Source organism: Ovis canadensis, chromosome 23 (assembly GCF_042477335.2).
Source record: "Ovis canadensis isolate MfBH-ARS-UI-01 breed Bighorn chromosome 23, ARS-UI_OviCan_v2, whole genome shotgun sequence".
Classification (NCBI taxonomy): domain Eukaryota; kingdom Metazoa; phylum Chordata; class Mammalia; order Artiodactyla; family Bovidae; genus Ovis; species Ovis canadensis.
This window is the reverse complement of record NC_091267.1, coordinates 13,373,028-13,397,239: the sequence shown is the minus strand read 5'-3', so window position 1 is coordinate 13,397,239 and position 24,212 is coordinate 13,373,028. Positions and strand designations below refer to the sequence as shown.

The following is a 24,212-nucleotide window of genomic DNA, read 5'->3' as shown; positions in this document are numbered from 1 at the left end:
GGTTTCTGTTTGTTAGACTATGAATCATCCCTGGAAACAAGCATATTAGAGAGAATGAGAACGTAAGACCCTCGGTTAATGCCTCCTTTCCAAAGCTGGAAGATGAAGCAAAGTGTCTCTTTTAGAAACTCTCTCTGTGTTTCTTATGCACTATTGCTAAATGTCTAAAATTTTTAAAAGATAACAATTTAAACTTTTCTTTAAATAGCACAGTACCATTATTGAACTTTTTAGTTCTGAATTATAATTTCAACATTTAGAGATAATATGAAATCAAAAGATTTGGGAGTTGTTTTAAGTGAAATCCTTCTATAACACTTTTAGGTCTTCTTGAACATTATAAATTCATAAAAATTAACCTAGCCTAGTAGCATAACTGATTATTTCAGTCCTAAAACTAGTAGCAGAAGTGAGAAAATTCTAAATAAATTACATTTTGCATCACATGTTCACAGTGCGACACTGAGAATGACCCCTCTAACAGTTACATCTGTGCCTTTATTGTTAATTCCACATGATACTTTAACATTTACTTTTGTTTCTGACTCAGTGAATCTATTGTCAAGATAAACCTGAGTTAATTTTTTTCAGATAGTGTTCTTCTCAACCCAGGGAGCCCTAATGATCAACCCCACCACATTGCTTGTGGAATAATAACACTGAACAAATAACAAGGATAATAATACAGACTAGGTCTTTATCGAAGACATGACAAAGCACAAGACAGATCCTTGACTTTCCCTGTAACATGCAAATAAGAATCAATCTACACATCTGTGACTGGAATCTTGATCCAGACTCCCACAAATTTTCCGTTTGTCTGAAAGAGAATCTATGTTCAATGTCTTAGTACTAAGATACTTCATTTATTCATAATCATGTTCCAATTTGTGAACAAACTAGTGATCTTAAATCTGTGGGAAATTGTCCAATGAAAGTGTACATATCAGAGAGCTATACTAGAAGGCAGTATCAGGTGAGATGAGAAAGGAACTTAAGAAAAATTTAACTAACACTAATAAAGATTCTAACATAGAAATGTCCATAAATAAAGACATTTATTCTGTCCCTAAATTACCTGTAAAAGAGAAAGATCAAACATTTAATATAGTACTGCACTGTGATGATATTTCATGAGAAAATACTATTAGAAAAAAATCTTATTTCTCTAATTGGTGACCAGTGACTTCTCAGGGGGATAGTGGTAAAGAATCCACCTGCCAATATAGGAGAAGCAAGAGATGCATGTTCAGTTTCTGGGTTGGAAAGATCCTCTGGTGGAGGAAATGGCAACCCGCTCCAGTATTCTTGACTGGAAAATTATGTGGACAGGGTTGGGTTGGCTCTATAGTCCATGGAGTCACAAAGAATAGGACACAACTGAGCGGCTCAGCACACACGCATGGACAATTGGTGACCAACACCTCTTAGACCCTACCATACCAGGACTATTCTCTATCATTTCCAATAAGGCTGTTTCTAGTTCCACAACTCAAGAAATAGATTTTATGTGGCTCAGCAGTGATGCCAGATCATAGGCAAAACTGAGACACTCAAGATCCCTATGTCTTCCTATACTCATAAATTTGAGTATCAGTTTAATAAAGACAACCTCAAAAGACAATCTATCACAAAGCTAGACATTCTAACTATAGCTGATTTATTTAAGCCACTTAAAAATTAATATTAAACTAATGTTTTATTTCATGCAATAGATTTTGTGACCCAAATGTTATTTTTAAATTGCTGGTGAGTTTCTTTGCATTTAGGAAATATGACAGCTCATATATTTCCTATACCTTTCTTCTCTATTTTGTTTAATTTTTGCTGTCAAGGCTGCTTTACATACCTAATTAAAAATAGTGCCTTTTACTCTTCTTTCCCTAGCATTTGTTTAATCTCTGCTTACTTTTTATTAAATGTTTGTCTTTACTTCAATTTGACTACTCCTTCAAAAGCTTGTAGAAACCACATAATGCACCTTCCACAGATTCTCAGAGCTCTTCTAACCCTCCATCCCAGGCACTTGTTGGTGTTCTGTCCCTCCATTGTTTCAGACTCTTTTGTGAACCCATGGGCTGTATGTAGCTCGCCAGACTCCTATGCCCGTGGAATTTTTTCCAGGCAAGAATACTGAAGGGGGTTACCATTTCCTACTCCAGGGGATGTTCCTAACCCAGGGATCAAACCCAAGTCGCTTGCATCTCTTGCACTGGCAGCAGATTCTTTCCCACTGTTCCACTAGGGAAGCCCTGTTGTTTTAGGGGCTTAGCTGAACCAGTTCGACACAAAGCTCTGTAGGCTGAGTCCACTTCCTCTTCCTTTAGTATTACTCAAGGACTCTCTATGTCTAAATTGTAAATTTCTACTCATACTGTTTTTCTAATACCCTACTTAGAAAATAATATTAATTTTTGTTTAGAATCTTATTTTTGAATTTACTTTTGATTGGAAGGGATATATACAGATATATCCCCTCCCTCTTGAGCCTCCCCCCTCCCTCCCATGCCTTCTCTTAGGTCATCACAGAGGGTCAGGCTGAGCTCCTGTGTTTCACAGCAGCTTCCCACGAGCTGTCTGTTGTACATACCTGCTGATGAGTGAAAGTAGGACCTCTCCTGGTTGGAGTGATGGATATAGTCTTCCATCTAGAGTCACAACCTATGGGGCATAAACCCTAGAGACTGTTGTCTCATTCTCTTAAAGCCTTGAAATAATTAAAATTAATCACAATTCTCTGATGTCATTCTTTCTTGTGTTCTAGAAAACCTGGAGCAGTGTTGTGGCATTTCACATGAACATTTGTAGGTTAAAATCACTTCTCTCAGACCCTTCCTCACACTGATACTTTTTATAATTATAAAAATTATGCAATTATATATGAAATCATTATTAAATATTAATTGAATGACTACAATATGCCAGGCATAACCTTGTTCCTCCATACTATTACTCTAACATATGGGAGAAATATGAAGGTCCACTGTTTAGATCATCATGATTCATTCAGAGTTAAAGCAGAGATATTTGCAAAGTTAAATATTAAGCTTGGACAATGAACTGATCCTGCTAAAATAACTGTTCTGTTATGCTCGGTTGCACCACCACATCCATTCCATTAATTATTTGTTTGTTGAATTGTTGAAATAACACATATTCATTGTAGAAACCAAGGACTATAGAGTTTAAATAAGGAACATGAACACAGTAGAAATAATTTTTATTAATTCAACTCCATTTCAAATCTCACAGTCAAGTTTAGTAAATATCACCAACATTACCTGAAGTAAAAGATAAAGGTGAGCATCTCCAGTGGTGCAGTGTGGGCATCATTTATCCCCTGATATGATGTGGTGAGAAACTTCACCTCTATGATATTCTTTCAGCAAAATCTATTATCTCATCTTACTATAAGAAAATTATTAGGCAAACCCATATCTGCAAGCATTCTACAGGATACCTCATCCATACTCCTTAGAATTACTGAAGCCAAAAAAAAAAAAAAGGAAAGAGTCAAAATCTGTCACAGATCAGACATTAGGGAGAGATGATGACAGTACAGTGTGGTACCTGGATTGGGTCCAAGAAAATAAAGAGATAATTAAAGGGAAAAAGCTGATGGAATCCAAGTAAAATTTAGATTTTAGTGATCATATTGTACTAATATTTATTTTTATTTTAATGTGATAAGAACATTTCACATAAGACCTACCAAATTAAGATATTTTAAATGTACAATACAGTATTGTTGACTACCAATGTAATATTTGTAAGTATATCTCTGGAACTCATTTAACTTGCTTAATAGATATTTTATGTCCGTTGATTTGTAACTTCCTGTTTTTCCCTCCTCTCGCCTCTGACACCTATCATGCACTTTTTGAGTCCATAAACATATGAGTGAATTAATACAGTATTTGTCTTTCTGTGACTGACATATTTCACTAAGCACACTGTCATCCATGTGGTAATTTACTGCATAATTTCTTTCTTTTTTTATGTCGTTTTATGTGCATACCACATTTTCTTGATCCACTTTTTGGTCCATAGACATTTTGGTTATTTCTAATCTTTGTTATTGTGACTAGCTCTGCAATGAACAAGGGAATGCTAATATCTCTTTGAAATCATCATTTTAATTCTTTTGAATTAAATAAATATTTGAATTAAATAAATAAATATTCAGAAGCAGGATTACTGGATTATCCATATATTTAATTTTTATACAATGAAAAGCTACCATACTGTTTTCACAAGTATATTTAAGTAACAATCAGGAGGCAATTTTTCCATGTCAGTTCTCACTATGATAAAATTCTTTATCAGTGATCTTTTTCAGAGTTCTTCAATCATGGCACTATTGATATTTTGGGCTGGATTGTTGTTTTTATGGGGAGCTATCCTGTGCAGCTTCTCTGGCCTTTGTCCACTAGATGACAGTAACTTCACCCCTGGTCCCTGCACTGTGACACCAAAAATGCCTCCAGATATTGTCTATTGTCCCCTTGGGAGGTGAGGGGAAGTGAGTAAACCACTGACCACCATTTACTCAATTCTGGTAGATTTTTATGTCCTTCTAGTTAACTTATATGCAATTAAATATCTATTTCCTTATCTCCCAAATGCTATTATTTAAGCAATCTGTATTATCAACAAATCTAGTAAGCATGGTATGCAAAACGTTTATCCTTACAGTTTCTTCCCATTGTTTTTGTTTGTGGTCTTGTGAGTCAGCCTTTGTGTTTTCCATGCCTTAAAATCTTATTTAGAGGCAACCTTGCTGATTCTATTTCTCCAGAAGTTTAGTTTTAGTTCCTTTAAATTCAGTTTGGGTTAAATACCTGTCAATCCTCCCTTGCACAGTTCTACCCCGAAATGGCAGAAGCAGAGATACATGCACCAAAGAGTCTCAGGGCCCCTGTGTCCTCACACTCCCAGGAAACACTTGTTCAGGACACTGCTATGAAGGAGTCCAGCTAAGCCAGGCCCTTCTATATATCTTTCTGGAAAGTATGCACTTCCTGTTCCTGTTGTTTGCAGTGACTCAAAATTCCCCCAAGTGATTTCCCTCATGAAGAAATAACTGAAGCTAAGGTATCTATTAGAGATTCTACATGGGACTGTGGGAAAGGCAGCCCCCCTCCACCCTCCAGAGGACTTGTGGATTTACTGGGAAGGCTGAGACTACTATGTCTCCTCCACTCCCTGTGGCACAAGGCCCTAGAGAGAATCCCTTGCCTTCTTCAGAGGCTCAGAACAAGCAATTAAAGCTAATTATCGTTTCCTGATGCAATTTATATTTCTTGAAAACATGAAGAAAAAACAACAGCAAATTTAGAAATATTTTATGTGAAAGTAAATCAAAAGTTTGACTGTTGTCTTCTCATCAAGTTCCATTATCATTCCCAGAGACTCCAAAACTGTTGGATAATAACATCATAGCAAAAGGTATCTAGATTTCACAGCAAACATTTCTCCTTTTTAAGTACATTGCTTTCTGCTTTTAATTTATTTTAAATTTACTAAGGTATAATTGACCAACAGACTTTATATATATGTAAGGTGTAAATTTTATGTTTATATATATATATATATATATATGGTAGATTTGTCTAAAATCACATACAATGATACAGACAAAATACGCAATAAAACTAGTGTTCTTCTTATTGCTTGCCTGTTTGCTTCTCAATTCATATATTTCTCAGCTAAATATTACCTAATGACCTAAAAATGTCAAAAGAAACTAACAAAGAAACACTGAATTAGATGCTCTTCATGTTAGAATTATAAATTATAATTTTCTGTATGACAAAAATATCCTGAACAAGGTCTAATTCCTGTAATTTGAAAGATAGTTCTGCTTGGAATGTGTATTCCATCAAAAAACTCTAAAGGAATTAAATGTGCTACTGGAGTGGAATAGAATTTCAGAATATGCTTATGTGTGCGTAAAATCAAACATGTGCTCTTCACTGAAAAATAACAGCCATTCAATTTTGAAGTTAATCGTAGTTTCCATAATGGATAGAGAAATAAAATGTGAGTTCTTTAATGAACTTATGAAAGTTTTACAGAAAACTAAATGTGTGTTTTAACAGTCCATTGCCCAGAACCATTTAAATAATTTTAGATTGAATAAGAACAGGGAAGCAGACTGCAAATTTTGCTATATGCTCAACCCAAATTGACAGGATACAAGGTACAAAGATAAGTGAGTCAACAAGATTCATTCATAGCTACCCGCTTCTATTCACCCTTTTCAGCATTACAGCACATCATCACCCTTTCACCTGCCTCCAATTTGGAACCCTGAGTCCTGCTAGGAAAATATTCTCTGGGAAAATATTTTGAAGCTCACCACTTTTCTGAGAGCTTCTTTCACATCCTTGTTCCTCAGACTATAGATCAAGGGGTTCACCATGGGGATCACTACAGTGTAGAACACTGTGGCCACTTTGTCAGTATCCATGCTGTTGCCAGATTGGGGCCGGCAATAAATGAAAGGATTGTTCAGTGAAAGACAATGATAGCAGCGAGGTAGGAAGCACAGGTGGAAAAGGCTTTGCACCTTCCCTCTGCTGAGTGCATCCTCAGGATGGTGATGAGAATAAACAGGTAGGACGTGAGGATGACCACAATGGTGATAACCTCATTGAATGTGGCCACAATGTATAGCACCAATTGATTCACAATGACATCAGAGCAAGCAAGAAACAAGAGGGGGGAGATCACAAAAGAAATGGTTGATCACATTTGATCTGTAGGATGGGATCTGAAGAGCTAAACACAAGTGAATCACAGAACATACAGCACCATTGAGATAGCAACAAGACACCAACTCCACACAGAGATTTCGGGACATGGTGACCATGTAGAGCAGTGGGTCACAGATGGCCACAAAGCGACCATAGGCCATCACTGCCAGCAGAATGACCTCAGTTACCCCAAATGTGCAAAACGGGTAGAATTGCACAGTGCATTCCAGGAAGGAAATGGCTGTGTCTTCTTTTAGTGAGTGAAAGTGAAGTCGCTCAGTCGTGTCTGACTCTTTGTGACCCCATGGACACCAGGCCCCTCCATCCATGGGATTTTCTAGGCAAGAGTACTGGAGTGGGTTGCTATTTCCTTCTCCTGTCTTCTTTTAAGATGTTAGCTATCATCTTTGGTGTGCTGATTGTGGAGTAACAGAAATCCACAAAGGACAAGTGGCTGAGGAAAAAGTACATGGGGATGTGGAGTCCAGAGCTGACCTGAATGAGAGCAATCATGCCCAGATTACCCCAAACTGTGACTCCATAGATGGAAAGAAACAGCTGGAAGAGGAAGACTCTGAGCTCAGGGGCATCTGAGAATCCAAGGAGGATGAAGTCTGTCACAGCAGTGCAGTTTTCCTTGTCCATGTTCCTAATTTACTGGGTATGGAGTAAAATATTAATAGTCATTCCGCATTATATCATCCTTGATATAGTTTTGCCTCTCTTAAAAAAGACATGATAATGCATACTGTCCCATAAAGTTAGTGTAGTGATTTTGTTAATTACACTATACAATTCACTATTCAAATTCACTGCTTTAGATTTATTTGAAGTTCTAAAGAAAGAAAGACAAAGTTAGTCTCTCAGTCATGTCTGAATCTTTGCCACTCCATGGACGGACTTTTCTGTCTATGGGATTCTCCAGGCAAGAATATTGGAGTGGGTTGCCATTCTCTTCTCCAGGAGATCTTCCCCACTCACAGATCTAAGCTGGGTCTCCCGCATTGCAGGCAGACCCTTTACCATCTGAGCCACCAGGAACAACAAAGATGTGAATATGAAATTAACAGAAATGGTTGCTGCTGCATTGCACCATTATTTATGAAAGCAAAACTTAGAAATATGGTGTAAATCTCAAAGAAATAATCCAAGTTATGGTATACCTTTATATACAGGACTTCCCTGGTGGCTCAGACGGTAGAGAATCTGCCTGCAATGTGGGAGGTCCAGGTTCGATCCCTGAGTTGTGAAGATCCCCTGGAGGAGGGAATTGTCTACCCACTCCAGTGTTTTTGCCTAGAGAATTCTGTGAGCAGAGGAGCCTGGGGGTTACAGTCCATGGAGTTGCTAAGAGTTGTACACAATTGAGTGACTTGTTAGAGTTTCATATTTATACTATATAGCCATCATTTTTCATACATATATAAAAACTAGGCAGCTTTTTGAAGAATTGTTAAGGACTTTACTAATGACCATGAAAAGTGGCATGTGACAAATGCTAAGCCATATTACACAGATAAAATATTATATATGTACATAAATTTCATCATATATCCAATCATTACAACATCAGTAAAATGTAACTATTTTATAACAATTTGTTACAAAGAAAAAGCAATGGAGACTCTTGTTATGGGTTGCATTGGAGAAGGAAGGTGGGATTTTTTAAGGAAAAGATAAGGCATGTGATACATAGAAAATGCCATATACAAACATGCTCATTTCCCCTCCCTCTGACCCTTGGTAATTGCTTTAGAGGCATGAGTTGCTTTATCCTGGATGAAAGAGGCTCTGGACTAAAACTCAAAATGTCATTTGTAACAGGGATAAGAAACCTGCTATGGAGAGACACCTCTGTTTCTCTCATGTCTGCTTCAGAGGTTGGTCTCATGTTTCTGTTCTTCCGTGAACAGTTCTGGGACTTCACTGGTGGCTCAACAGTAAAGAATCTGCCTGCAATGCAGGAGACGTGAAGACACACGTCCAATCTCTGGGCCAGGAAAATCCCCTGGAGACAGAAATGGCAACCCACTTCAGTATTCTTGCCTGGGGAATCCCATGGACAAAGGGGCTTGGAGGGCTACTATCCATGTGGTCTCAAAAGGGTCGGACACAACTGAGCGATTAAACAACAGAAAAACAAACAGTCCTGAGGATCCCTCACTACCACTCTCAGGAGAATCTCCCTGCGGTCTTCCCCAGGTTCCCTGGAGGCAGTTAACGTGACAGAGGAGGAAGTGCAAAGGTGGGAGAAATCAAGCATTCTTCCCAATTTGCTCACACTCACTTTCCTCTTACACTACTAGCCATTACAAGATATTTGGTTTTGCAGATTAAATTGCTATCATTTCTCTTTGAGATTGTTCCTCTAAAACTTTAAACACTTTCATAAAAGAGTGTCTGTAACATGGCATTTCTTAAAACACCCTCTAAGAGAGAACTTTTTGGGGTGTTAGTTCTAGAAGGTCTTGTAGGTCTTCACAGAACTGTTCAACTTCAGCTTCTTCAGCATTACTGGTCGGGGCATAGACTTGGATTACTGTGATATTGAATGGTTTGCCTTGAAAACAAACAGAGATCATTCTGTCGTTTTTGAGATTGCATCCAAGTACTGCATTTTGCACTCTTGTTGACCATGATGGTTACTCCATTTCTTCTGAGGGATTCCTCCCCACAGTAGTAGATATAATGGTCATCTGAGTTAAATTCGCCCATTCCATCTTAGTTCACTGATTCCTAGAATGTCAATGTTCACTCTTGTCATCTCCTGTTTGACCACTTCCAACTTGCCTTGATTCATGGACCTAACTTTCAGGGGTCCTATGCAATATTGTTCTTTACAGCATCGGATCTTGCTTCTATCACCAGTCCCATCCACAACTGGGTGTTGCTTTTGCTTTGGCTCCATCCCTTCATTCTTTCTGCAGTTATTTCTCCACTAATCTCCAGTAGCATATTGGGCACCTACTGAGCTGGGGAGTTCATCTTTCAGTTTTGTATCTTTTCATACTTTTCATATTGTTCATGGGGTTCTCAAGGCAAGAATACTGAAGTGGTTTGCCATTGCCTTCTCCAGCGAACCACATTCTGTTATGTCTGGACATGGAACAACAGACTGGTTTCAAATAGGAAAAAGGAGCACCTGAAGGCTGTATACTGTCACCCTGCTTATTTAACTTATACGCAGAGTAAAGGTCTGTCTAGTCAAGGCTATGGTTTTTCCAGTGGTCATGTATGGATATGAGAGTTGGACTATAAAAAAAGCTGAGCACAAAAGAATTGATGCTTTTGAACTGTGGTGTTTGAGAAGACTCTTGAGAGTCCCTTGGACTGCAAGGAGATACAACCAGTCAATCTTAAAGGAGATCAGTCCTGAATATTCATTGGAAGGACTGATGTTGAAGCTGAAACTACAATACTTTGGCCACCTGATGTGAAGAGCTGACTCATTTGAAAAGACCCTGATGCTGGGAGATTGGGGGCAGGAGGAGAAGGGGACAACAGAGGACAAGATGGTTGGATGAAATCATCGACTCAATGGGCATGGGTTTGGGTGGACTCTGGGTGTTGGCGTTGGACAGGGAGACCTGGCATACTGCAGGTCATGGGATCCCAAAGAATCAGAAACGACTGAGTGACTGAACTGAACTAAGTACAGATGCTTAAAAATAAATCAGTACCACTGCTCTCCAATTCCCCCCAAATCAGAGTGTCCTCCTGCCAACCAGCCTATGGGATAGACATTGCTTCTTTTGTTTCTGAAGATGGTATGCGGCAAAATGATACAGACTCTACGGTTTCATTTGTGTCTGTCTCTGGGACCCATATTCCTTAAGCTTCTGAAACCAATCATTGATCTCTGTAGGCCCTCAGCAGAATATCAAGAAAGCAACATCATCTTGGGACTCAAATAATTAATGAGTTTTATGAGATAAAAGAGAGGTAAAACTATCCCAAGTGGGTACATGTTATTATCAATACAATCAAACATGATTCACTCCAGAGGTCACGATGAACTGCAGACCACTGTAGGCTGCATGCTAACATTGCTCTGTTCACCAGGACCTACGTTGTCATTATGAAATATAATAGGACTTCTCAACTTTGCCTGTCATATACAGAATCTTCTTCCTTGAGGGCTTAGTGTCTGAGGTCACACCAGAGTTTTGCCAAATATCAGAGAAGGGTAAGAATATTGAGCTTCCTTTCCTGAGAATATTAGCTGATCACTCACAGTTTGCATGTTCTGAATACAACTATTAACACGTTTGATTTTTATTAAAATAAGTTAGGTAAGTACAGTTATGTACCATTACTAATAAGAAACCAAGGCAAAGACAGCTGTCACTTGCACAAAATCATAAGTGGAATCCCTGATAGGATGAGCCTGCATGCTGCATTTGGGTTTCTGCCATCCAGGTAACCCTGTGCAGAAGAGCAGAGCTCCTGCATGGTTCTGAATGGCATCCCTCCTGCTCAGTGCAGAGACCATTTAATGTGTTTGTCTGAAGGATCTCTCCCAGGTCTGCTTCTTCTCTGTGTGAATGATGTCTCCCTAAGCCAACAGTGTTCAAAGGGTAGGCTGTGGTTTGTGTCTTTGGATATACAAAATGTTTCAAGAATTCTTTGAATATAATTAGTTACAGGTAATTGGTTTCCAAATTCTTGACAATTTATATGGCCTTCGCTAAATTGATCCATCTGACAAGTTTCTGAGTTTGAGAAGTGTTTCTGTATCTTATTTCTATCTAGCACTCTCACTATTCCTTTTCTGTCATTTTTTCAGAAGCAAAGATTCCTCTTTTCCATTCACATAATACTCTGTGAATTACCTCAAGTAGAAACTCAAAATCAATTTTCCAAAACCTAAAACACAAGAACACTGTGGAATGTTAATTTCCAAGAAGCCTAAACTGTGCTTTAAAGGAGACTCTTCAAACCTATGGTTTGAATTCTTATTTCTCTCTGACATAATATATAATTATATATAATTATGATATATAATTATATCTATATTTATGTGTATGGAAAATTATGACACTGGATGTGTTTTACCCAATACAGTGATGTTTTGAAATTAAATATTAATAGATTGTCATTAGTTTGAAATTCTTAATACACTCTAAACTTGTTTTCACAAAATGTATCATCTGAACAAGGCTGTATATTGTCAAATCTACATATTGTCACCTTGCTTATTTAACTTCTATGCAGAGTACATTATGAGAAATGCTGGGCTGGAGGGAGCACAAGCTGGAATCAAAATTGCCAGGAGAAATATCAATAATCTCAGATATGCAGATGACACCACCCTTATGGCAGAAAGTGAAGAGAAACTAAAGAGCCTCTTGATGAAAGTGAAAGTGGAGAGTGAAAAAGTTGGCTTAAAGCTCAACATTCAGAAAACTAAGATCAAGGCATCTGGTCCCATCATTTCAGGGCAAATAGATGGGGAAACAGTGGAAACAGTGGCTGACTTTATTTTTCTGGGCTCCAAAATCACTGCAGATGGGGATTGCAGCCATGAAATTAAAAGATGCTTACTCCTTGGAAGGAAAGTTATGACCAAGCTAGACAGCATATTCAAAAGCAGAGACATTACTTTGCCAACATAGGTCCGTCTAGTCAAGGCTATGATTTTTCCAGTGGTCATGTATGGATGTGAGAGTTGGACTATAAAGAAAGCTGAGCACCAAAGAATTGATGCTTTTGAACTGTGGTGTTGGAGAAGACTCTTGAAAGTCCCTTGGACTGCAAAGTGATCCAACCAGTCCATCCTAAAGGAGATCTGTCCTGAGTGTTCATTGGTAGGACTGATGTTGAAGCTGAAACTCCAATACTTTGACCACCTGATGCAAAGAGCTGGCTCATTTGAAAAGACCCTGATGCTGGGAAAGATTGAGGGCAGGAGGAGTAGGGGACAACAGAGGATGAGATGGTTGGATGGCATCACCGACTCAATGGACATGGGTTTGGATGTACTCCGGGAGTTGGTGATGGACAGGGAGGCCTGGCATGCTGCGGTTCATGGGGTCACAAAGAATCGGACACGACTGAGTGACTGAACTGAACTGAATGACAAAAACACAAAACCAAAATCTATAAAGTGCATCATCGGCAGTGGCCCTTTATATGTCTGGGAAACACATTCACAGGAAAGATGCTTTGCATATTTGTTTATCTTAACTTATAGACATGGCAGGTGTTTTAAATAATTGATTTAAATATAAAAATTTATTGACATTTATTTCATAGTCATTTGTCATAAATTGAGTAATATAAATATGCAGTTTGGTTTGATGAACTGTATTTAAACCACATAGTGAAAGTGAAAGTGAAGTCGCTCAGTCATGTCCGATTCTTTGCGACCCCATGGACTGTAGTCTATTAGGTTCCACTGTCCATGGTATTTTCCAGGCAAGAATACTGGAATGGGTTGCCATTTCCTACTCCAGGAGATCTTCTTGACCCAGGGATTGAACCCAGGTCTCCTGCATTGTAGGCAGATGCTTTACCATCTGAGCCACCAGGGAAGCTTCTATTTAAACCACATAAAATAACATTTCAGAAGAATTTTAGAAAGTTGGAATTACATCAACAATATGTTAAAATTTCCAACTTTCAAATTTCATTGTTTTAATCAAATTTATCCTATGTGGAAGAATAGCAGGCACGTTTAATTGTTATATAATAAGCAGTACTTAATACTAAATACATAATGAGGATACATAAGTACTCATTCATTTATGCATTCATGTTTAAACATGTTTATTATAGGCTTACCCAGAGATAAGAATTATTTTAGTTACTTCAGGAAGAAAGAAAGAATATTCCTTTGTCAAAAATTTATATTTAAGGGGGACAGTTTAATACATTAATCTCTTCAGTTCGGTTCAGTCACTCAGTCATGCCCGACTCTTTGCGACCCCATGAATCACAGCACTCCAGGCCTCCCTGTCCATCACCAACTCCTGGAGTTCACTCAGACTCACGTCCATCGAGTCCGTGATGCCATCCAGCCATCTCATCCTCTGTCGTCCCCTTCTCCTCCTGCCCCCAATCCCTCCCAGCATCAGAGTCTTTTCCAATGAGTCATCTCTTCGCATGAGGTGGCCAAAGTACTGGAGTTTCAGCTTTAGCATCATTCCTTCCAAAGAAATCCCAGGGCTGACCTACTTCAGAATGGACTGGTTGGATCTCCTTGCAGTCCAAGGGACTCTCAAGAGTCTTCTCCAACACCATACTTCAAAAGTATCAATTCTTCGGTGCTCAGCCTTCTTCACAGTCCAGCTCTCACATCCATACATGACCACAGGAAAAACCATAGCCTTGACTAGATGGACCTTAGTCGGCAAAGTAATGTCTCTTTTAGTCCCCCTCAAAAATATTTTATATTAAAACATTGGTTTCTGCTTAGGAATGGTGTCTGTGAGTTGTGTTTTTGGGAGCAACTGGATGGCCTTACCCTAGCCTAGGGCCTGTGTGCTTTGGGGGATTGTTTCATAAGTGTATTGAAAACACACAAAACATTAATTTCCCCTGACACACAACCATGACTCATTCACTCCCACACTATAGTTCTTGTCTTCATTGGACCTTAAGGAGACTTGAGTTTGACAAGGAGAATCGGACAGCTGAAGAAGCATCCATTGGTTCTGTCCCAGCGTGTGACAGAACTGGTTACAGCTTGAAGATGTTTCCATGGCAAATGACAGTGTGTTGTATTATATAGCAAGAGGCGATTTCTCCAAGATGAGAAGCGAAAGCTGCTAACTGTCAGGAGGAACATCCACCTGGGTAGCCAGGGCGGTCCAGTCAGGGTCCAGTCAGGGTCCAGTCAGGGTCCCAGTACGCATGTTACCCTACCCTGTGCCACGCTCCTCTGTTCCCAGTTTGGGCATATCAGTCACACAGATATCACAAAGGGGGTAAAATACACGTGGACAAAAGTGCAGTAGCAAACTAAGCCATTTTAAAGGGCTGGTGGCTTTTTCTTGTTGTCCTTTGTTTTAAATTCTGTCTTGTTTTCTGTCCTATAATTTCCAAGGATGATGATAAAAGCTTTAGGTGGGCACCTTCTTGGAGGAAAAAATTCAGACCAAAGGATGTCTGTAGCTTAGCTTCTGGGTGTGCAGAGACTCTGCCCACAAACTTCCAGGTCCTGTCCCCTCTGCCCTCACCCTCGGTGCAGCCAAAGAAGATGCAGCCGCATGGTAGGTGACAGGTTGGGTGGCGTGTGAAGCCCTGGGCTAGAATGGTGATGAGCTGGAATGGCCTGCTTCCCAGGTTGCAGGGCTCTTTATTGCCATTGCATGCCCAAGGGTCAGTGTTCTACAGTGAACCCTAATGTCTGCTTATAAACGTTTAACGGTCATGCTTTTTTTTTTTCCAAGTTCTTGTCTGATTGAATATTAGCATATTCTTCCAACTAATGAAACCGAGACACGTGTGTTCTCGGAGCATTAGACTGACACCCATGCTTGTAGAGATGTGCGTGTGGCCGGCAGCACTCGAGAGCTCTTTTGTAAAACAGTAGGGTCGCTCTCAGGCCACACCAGTTGCCCCTCAATGAGTTTCCACACAGGGAGGATGGCCAAGCCCATTTTCAGTGACAGCAGCGTCCACCTTCCTGTCCTCCCGCCATCTCACCATTGTCGGTCCCTCACACACTGTCATTTGATGGGGTGAAAGAAGAAGCTGAGGCCAGGAGAGGTCCTCCCCTGAGTTTAGCTGGGCCATGGCCTGGCAATTGTCCTTTCAAACCCAGCTCTGGTTTTCCCTCTGACAGCCTCTCTGCCAGAGAACACTGCTAGTTCAGGCTGGGTGCTCAGGGCCACTGTGTCCCCACAAGAAGCAAGATAGACGGCCAGACAGCCTGGGCCAGGGTCAGGCTCTGTGGCTCAGGAGATGCCTTGTGCATGCCTCCCCCCCCCCCACAGTGTCCCGTCCGTGACAGGGGTGTCTCAGTGGATGCTTTCTTCATTGTTGGCTGTGCCCGCCACACTGGGGGTTCCCAGAGGGAGTGTGCGCTCACCCTGTGGGAGCGTGGCCTGGAGGGTCTCTTTGGTGCCATTTTTTCCTGTTATTAGCCCTTCCCACGGGTAGATTTATAAGCTTTGTTCTCACTTGCTCTCACAGAGCAAAGTACATTTAGGTAAAGCCTGTGCTAAGCTGGGCAATTTCAGTGAAGGGGCTTATGGGGAAGCTGCACTGTCTCTCTGCCAGAACTCAATAATATGCTTAACCAGGGGTGGGGGGACCCAGTAACTCTCTCCTTTTTGAAACAGCATTTTTCTTCCAAGGAGCATGCAGCTCATTTTTACAAATCTTAACTGTAGCTTAGCTTTCAGTCAATTGAAGAGTCTAACTGCTTGCTTTTTTATTTTCCCTTCTCATTATAAATCCAACATTTCCTTGTCAGATGCACATGGTGAGGTAGACATTAGAGTTTAGATAAATTAGAAACAATCCTAGAGAGAGGTGTTGGGAATATGATATACGGGAGATGACCTTTTACAAACCGCGTGAGATAGGCAGGGCATAAACTGTGTGACTGGGTTGTTTTCATGGCTTTTGAAGTTGCAGGGCAGCAGGTGTCCAGCGCTCCTAGAATCAGAAGGGCTTGGACAGGTGGCCTGCTCCATCAGCAGCCCCGGCTGTCTTCAGCCCTCTCTGAAACCCTGGCCAGAGACTCATCAGATGTGTTCCTGGTGGGCCCAGGGGAAGATGGAAAACGTTGAATTGGGAGCAGCGGGTTTCTGCTAGGGGTTATGGAGATTTCTTAGTCAACTTGGAGCCGGGGTCGAGGCTGACCCATTGAGCCCTACAGCCTGTGTTGTGACGAGAAAACAAAGTCAGTGCTGACATTTCCGAGGGAGGCTGAGACTGAGTTTCCGCTTTCTTAGATCAGCCCTGTGCTCTGCCCTCCCTGAAGTGGCCTGGGGAGAGCGGCCCGGCCCCCAGGACAGCAGATCGTGGGGCTCCAGGCCACCGGTGTCCGGCCGCTGACCCGCAAGTAGCCGGTCCCTCTCCACGTCCCCTCTCACAGATCCAGTCCTGAGGGCTGGAAGAGAGGTCCAGCAGCCCTGTGAATCCAGAGGTCTAAGGAGAGACTGGCAGCTGCTCACCGGGAGTGGCTGTCCCCATGACGGCGTTTCTGTCATCGAATGTGTGGTTGCTGCTCTAGTGTGACCGCCCCCCAACCGGTGGCAGGGACCCCCACGTGGCAGCCCCCAGGTTCGCTCTCTCTGGCTCATCCACCCTCTAGAAGTTTCCCCAGACCCTCAGTAGGAGTGGGCACTGCTGCGGGTGTGAGTGTGTGTCCTCGTGCCCCGTGTGACGTTGCACGACTAACCGCATCCTGTGTTTGCATGCTTGTGGGACCAGGCAGCGTGGCGGGAACACAGAGGCTGGATTCCGCTACAGTCAGGACTTGCTTCTACTGAGCTTTGGGGTGAGTACAGGCCGGCCTGGTCCCGCGGGGGCAAGGAGCCCACGCCCCGGGAGTGGAGGGTCAGTGGGTCTCTGGAGGTCAGCCCGGGAGAGCCCTCAGCAGCAGAGAACGTGACCCTGGTGCCCCGCTGCAGCCGGAGAGGTCAGAGCACGGCCGCGGCTGCCTCGCGTCCTTGCGCACGAGCGTCCCCCCAACAGCCGCAGTGCTGCTGGCCACGCCCTGCGGGCACGTTCTCGGAGGGAACAGTGCCCAGAGCGTCAGGGTTCACGAGGCTGCCCTGCCCTGGGCCTCTCCGTGCGGAGGCCAGCGTTTCACACGGAGGGGCACGGGCATCTGGGGCTTGGCTACGGCTGAGGGGCCAGGTGCTTGCAGGTGCTGCTCTGGGTGGTCCTTTCATGGGTCCGGCCCTGGGGCCCAGCCCTGCTTGAGCCATTCTGAGGGCAGGAGGCTGTCTGCTCTGTCCTGTTCACGTCTCAGCTAGAAAGCTGGATTGGGTTTTGAGTTTTTTACCAGCAGCTTTTAGCTATATGTCAGAATAAAGTCAGCCACAGAGTTCTCTCCTTGATCTGCTTGGTTTCTCTGAATTCTCAGAGCAGCTGAAGCCCAGAATGGGGTGGGGGGTGGGTGTCTGGAGGGGCAGGGGCTCCAGCACCAGCCACCGTCCCAGGACTGACTCCTCTGTGTTTCCAGTTTACCCACACTAATTCTCCAGATGATTATACAGCGTCCAGAATACAACAAAGACTACATTTTGAACTCGATGCAATCTTTAATCTGTTAATACTTGTTCTATGGACCTGAGGATATTTTATTAAAGGGTTTTTAATTAGTGAAAAATTCATGAATACCATAGAGAAAATATTTTTGAATTTAATGTTTCTTATATTTATGCAAAATTTATATAATTACTTACTTTTTCTTGTATATTCAGGCTATAAGTATCCTTTCAGATCAATTCATGTTCTGATACCTAATTTAGTCTTTCAAATGAATGTACTGTATTGCTTGTCTATATAAATCCTATGAACAAATATAGGGCTTTTGTAAATGATGCATTTATTGTAATTATTCTTGTTTAATTGTTAACTGTTAAACCATGAGAGAAGGGGTTTTCCTGCAATTGTAAAATCATCATGACACGGAGTGCATTATCCTTCCAGAATGTAACCAAGCTCTCCAACAATCACTCTGAGATAAGCAAACTTAATTTCAACCAGTTGTTGTTGGATTTTAGCAACTGACCAAAACTGTACTTTTCCTAGCAAGAGATGTTTTTGTCTGCAGCGTGAAGCGATTTAAAAGTACTGGGTGTTAAATGTGAGCTTCTAATGAAATTTGGGCTGAAAGGATGACTAGAAGAAGACTATGAAAATCTCTCCAGTAACCTAGTCTCTGTGGACCCAGATCCCTCCTCTCTGGTGAGACTCTTTGGGGACCAATAGCGATGCCCTGCACCCACTGCTGAGCTGGTGTATTGGACGGTGAAGGTGCCATGTCCCCTACAGACAGACAGCGTAGTGCAGCTCTGACAAAGGCCTTATTTTTATGTTAATCATGTTTTTACATCTGTTTGTAAACATGTTTAAAGAATAGACCTAGGCATACATTTTCAGATTGTGATGACATGGCCATTCTGGATTGTATAAGTAGCAAACGTAACTTTTACTTTTTCAGCGGCACATTAAAAAAGCCAGCAAGAGATGCGTTTAGATCACGGTGCAATATTTATTATGCAGCTGGTATCTCGGTAGACGAGACAGCATGTCTCTTTACACCTTTAATTTACTTGTACAATTCATTATTACCATCCTGTTTTTCTATTAAGCTTTGTGAACTTCCTGAATATGTGACAAAGTACATACAGTCTACTTTTGAATTATTTTTATCACAGTATTATTTATTGCTTTCTTTCAATAAAGTACTGAAGCAAAATTCCCCACTGCCAATAGAGTGCCGAAGGTAAGCTGTACTCTCACTGAGAACAGACCATAGCTGGTAATGGGAGCCTGTGTCATCACATGGACATTCTGTTAACAGAAATGGATGGATACAATGGAAAGGCCAGAAGGTGGAAGCATAGGTGTCCCCAAAGGATGACTGACAGGGTGTTCATCCCCTTGGCTCCGGAGACAAGCGGCTCCATCACTTCAGCATCTGTGGGGACAGGACCCCTCTGCTGCTGAGGCACCGGCAGTGGGCTGAGGGTGGGAACAAAGTGCAGGTGTCGAGGCTCACCGTCGGTCCCAGGGCGGGGGTGCCGAGGGCAATCCTGACGCGGAACCGAATGATGCACTAGGGGGTGTGCGTGTGCACGCTTGTGTGTGGGAGTTTTTATGTCATTTTAGTCAACAGTCTTTATTATTCATATACATATAGAAACAAGAATGTAGCAGGGGAGGTGGGAGGGAGATTCAAGAGGGACGGGACATATGCACCCCTGTGGCTAATTCACGTTGATGTATGGCAGAAATCAACCGATACTGCACAGCAACTATGCTTCAGAAAAGAAGAACACAGCAAGGTGGTCAGGAAAGCATGCAAAAAGACTTCTCATGGAGATTTATACTCAACTCCATGTACATCTGGGAGCAGGCTGCCCACCATCATCAGGCCTTCCCCCCAGCATCAGGCCCACCCCCAGCGTCAGGCCCTAGCCCTGCATCAGGTGCTCCCCCCAGAATCAGGCCCTAGTCCAGCATCAGACCCTCTCCTAGCAACAGACCTTCCCCCAGCATCAGCCCCTCCCAGGCCCTAGTCCAGCACTAGACATTCCCCCAGCATCAGGCCCTCCCTCAGCATCAGACCTTAGTCCAGCATCAGAGGTTCCCCCCTCAACATCAGGCCCTAGTCCAGCATCAGGCCCTCTCCCAGCATCAGGCCCTAGTCCAGTATCAGAGGTTCCCCCCCTCAACATCAGGCCCTAGTCCAGCATCAGGCCCTCCCCCAGCATCAGGCTCTCATCTAGCTTCAGACCCTTCCCTAGCGTCAGACCCTAGTCCAGCATCAGACGTTCCCCCCGACCCCAGCATCAGAACCTCGTCCAGAATCTACCTTCTCCCAGCATCAGAACCTTGTCCAGCATCAGACCCTCCCGCAGCATCAGGTCCTAGTCCTCATCAGAGGTTCCCCCCTCAGCATCAGGCCCTAGTCCAGCATCAGACTCTTCCACAGCATCAGACACTTGCCCTCCCCCAGCTTCAGACCCTAGTCTAGCATAAGACATCCCCCCCCCCCCAGCATCAGATGTTCCCCCACATCAGGCCCTAGTCCAGCATCAGGTCCTAGTCCTGAATCAGGCCCTCCCCCACCCTCAAACCCTCTCCCACCCTCAGACCCTTCCCCAGTATCAGGCCCCCCACCTCCAGTATGAGTTGTGGCAGCCCTACTTGTCTGATGCTCCTGAGCACACTCAGGCAGCCCCAGAGCAGCAGGACAATAGCTCTTGCAGGAGGTGCATCTTTAGGAATCACCTGTGGAGCAGCAGCAGCTGAGGTCTGTTTCAGGGCAAGGAGAGGCAAAGAAGAGGCACTTCTGCTGGAGGCAGCGGTGGGCGTGGGCACATTCCCCAGCTCTGCTTCCTCCCCGTGGGGGCTTTGCTCTCCTGCTCTCTCACGGGCCCCAGGGCGGTGTCCTTCCAGATTCACGGTCTCCTTGATATCTCAAGCCCAAGTCCTGAGTCGCGTCCCAGTCCGGCGTGGCAGAGGGCTGGCAACACCCAAGCTCAAGGGCTGAAAGGATCCCAGGGGGACAGCCGGGCCCCAGCGGGTGGCAGGGCAGGGGATGAGGGTGGCCGCCCACAGAGGGCCCCGCGGCAGCACTGGAAGGAGAGCAGTGATGCCTTAGCTCACTCGGGGACGCTGCCCAGCCTGGCACTCAGAGATCTTCCTGCCAGCAGCTCTGGGGACGCAGAAAGCCCGGTGAGAGACACCATGCCACCTGGGCCGTGTGGGTGGGCACTGCTGACCATGGCCTCAGTTTTCATTTCAGTTCCAGCTGTCCCTCTAAGGGCTGACGGGCTCCTCTTCCGAATGGCACAGATATTTTCTCTATGGGGGTGAACGCATCCCTGCTGGTTTCTGCTGGCACTGTTGTCGCTCGAGTGTTTTCGTCTTTACAACCTATGCTTGCTGCTCTTCCAGTTTAACTTAGGAGCGGCCCTATTTTCTGCATTTCCTAGTCGTCAGCGTTCCCTGGGGCTTTTCAGGTGGCGCTAGCAGTAAAGATCCTGCCTGCCAATGCAAGAGATGAGGAGAGATGTGGGTTCGATCCCTGGGTCGAGAAGATGCCCTGGAGGACGGCACAGCAACCCACTCCAGTATTCTTGCCTGGAGAATCCCATGGACAGAGGAGCTAGTGGGCTACAGTCCCTGGGGTCACAAAGAGTCAGACACGACTGAAGCAGTTTAGCACACACTCAGGTTTTAGTTCAGTCACTCAGGTGTGTCCGACTCTTTGCCGCTCCATGGACTGCAGCACTCCAGGCTTTCCTATAACTCACTATCTCCTGGAGTTTGCTCAAACTCATGTCCATCGAATCAGTGACGCCATAGAACCATCTCATTCCTGTTGCATCCACCACAGAGGTGGCTGGGGCCCAGCAAAGTGCATGGTCCCACTGCGTGGATGTGAACCTGCCCTCACCACTGCCTAACCATGTGTCCATCACTGTCTCCTCCTCTGTAAATCAGGAGGGGGCTGCACCTGCTTGGTAAGGGGCACACACAGCATCTGGTATATAATCAACGCACCATCCATCTCAGTGTTGTATTTATTAATAATAGGGATAGCATTTAATAATCTGCTCCTTTTTCTCTCTTCTCACTTAACTGTGCTCCAGACCACATCTGTTTTACTTACCCTATAAATCCCACACTCAGCAAAAAGAAGACACTCAACAAATATCTGGCTGAAGAGGCAGGAACATACCCTGTCCTTAAGAGATGAAGCCGAGCGAGATGGGGGCTTGATAATAACACTGTGTGATGAGGAGACCCCAGGAGGACCTGCGTGGCTGTGGACTGGGGTGCGGGGCATGGGCAGAACCCCTGACGAGCTCCTGGGGATGGGGAAAGGGGCAGGAAGGAGGGGGTGCTGTTCCTTGTGGGGTGTCCACAGATTGTACCTCACTCCTCACTGATGAGCACTTAGGCTGTTTCCAAACACTTGTCACTGTTCTGGAGGAAACAATCATTGCCCAGCTCCTACTCAATCAATTTTATAGAATATGTTTCTCATTGGAGTATAAACATCTGCATTATTCATTCCATGCTCCGTCCATCCACCCATCCAGCCAGCCATCTGTTCATCCATCCATCCACTCACTAATCCATCCATCCATCCACTCTTAATTCATCCAGCCATCCAGCCATCCACTCATCAACTAATCTGATCATCTCGGACCCTAAAGAAGATAGACGCCTCCTCTGCTCCTCCCAGGAGGACACCCAGCGTGAGTGACAGGAGCCTCGTGGGGACAGCGGGGGAGACACAGAAGGGACATGCCTGCAGGCCCTCCTCCCTCTGAACGGTGAAGCACCTACCTGGTCCTAACGCCTCCTTGCTGGTGTGTCCAGGCAGGCCCTTTTCCTTCTTGCCAAACCAACGACTGATGGAGGACTTGACGCCCTTCTTCTTTGGGGCTTTCTGCAGTGAGTCCTGGCTGCTGTTGCTGTTGCCGGGGTTGCCCCCGGGGCCATCCTGAGAGCCTGTCGAGCTTCGGGGAGAGAAAATGACCTTTAACTGGCACCCTTGTGCAAACACACACCCCTCCACAAGACCTACTGATAGAACCAGCCACCCAACAACACTGGCGCCTCAACCTCGCAGCAGACAGTGGAGTCTCCTTCACCAACCACACTCCACATGAGCAATGCAGGCTCCTGGCCACAAACAACGGCCCCAGGAAGCTGAGCTTCTCTGACTGGAGCTCTCCCGCAAGGAGGGCTTCACTCCAGATGAGCTGGTGCAGAGGGTGCTCCAACCCTCCCTCAGGGTCGCTGCTCGGCAGGTGACGACACTCCCAGAGAAGGCGAGCTCCCCAGTTCTGGGCAGTTCCCCCTGCCTCCTGCAGGGTGACCGTCCTTGGCCGTGGCAGGAGAGCGACGGTCACTGTGCAGGGCTGCTGATCAGGTGACCACATGTGCCCTCCATCGAGTGCTGCCTGGCTCACGACGGGAGCTCAGCAGGTGAGGGTCTGAATGAGAACAGTGTCAGTCACAGGAGGGGACAGACAGTCTCCTGAGAGGAGACCCCTGAGGAAAAGGGAGGGACCCTCAAGAGCAAATCCGAGAGGCATGGAGCCGTAACCATCAGGAACGCGCCCCAGGTCGGGTAGACCTTTAGCAAGAGCAGGAGGAAATCTCCCACAGGAGTCAATACATAGAGACAGATGTTTTCTAAAATCATTGAGGTCACTGAGCTCTTCTACCCGAGCACCTGAAGTTCACCACTAAACACAGGCACCGAATCCAGTGGGATTCCTTTACAAGCATCCTTGCAACTCTTTCAAGACAAGAGGCGCAGGGCTCCTGAAACTGACGATGAGGCGAGCAGGCCCCTTACTTGCGGGCGTCCCTGATGTCCTCGTCTCTGGCTGTGTGCAGTGACCCTGTGTCCAGCCGGTCCAGCCGAAGGGACCGCAGCAAGGTGGAGGTCGAGGTTTCACTTTTGATGGTGGTCTTGTCTACCTCCTCCTGTAAAGCTGGCAGCTGAGGGAGTGAGGTAAGTATAAAATCGGCTAACAATAGACTGTGTTGAAAAAGACAATCACACAGGCTTTACATTATAACCAGAAACTTATTTGAAAATATATTAGCTATGCTATCCGCCAAGTACAAAAAAATGCCTTGTTCTAGCTTAATGCCATCTTAAAGGATGGTTTGTTCAAGAAAAGCAGGGCCGTGGAGCAGCGAGAGCACCCCACTGAGTGCAGAGACCCCGGACGGGAGCTTCCCTGCAGCCAGGCTCCACAGTCCCTGGAATCCAGTGACCAGATGGCCCTG

At 44.3% G+C, this 24,212-nt stretch overlaps 1 pseudogene; it reads right to left on the bottom strand.

Annotated features, from left to right (window-relative positions):
* Positions 1–6,322: 6,322 nt before the first annotated feature.
* Positions 6,323–7,403, bottom strand: LOC138428272 (olfactory receptor 5L2-like; annotated as a pseudogene).
* Positions 7,404–24,212: the final 16,809 nt, after the last annotated feature.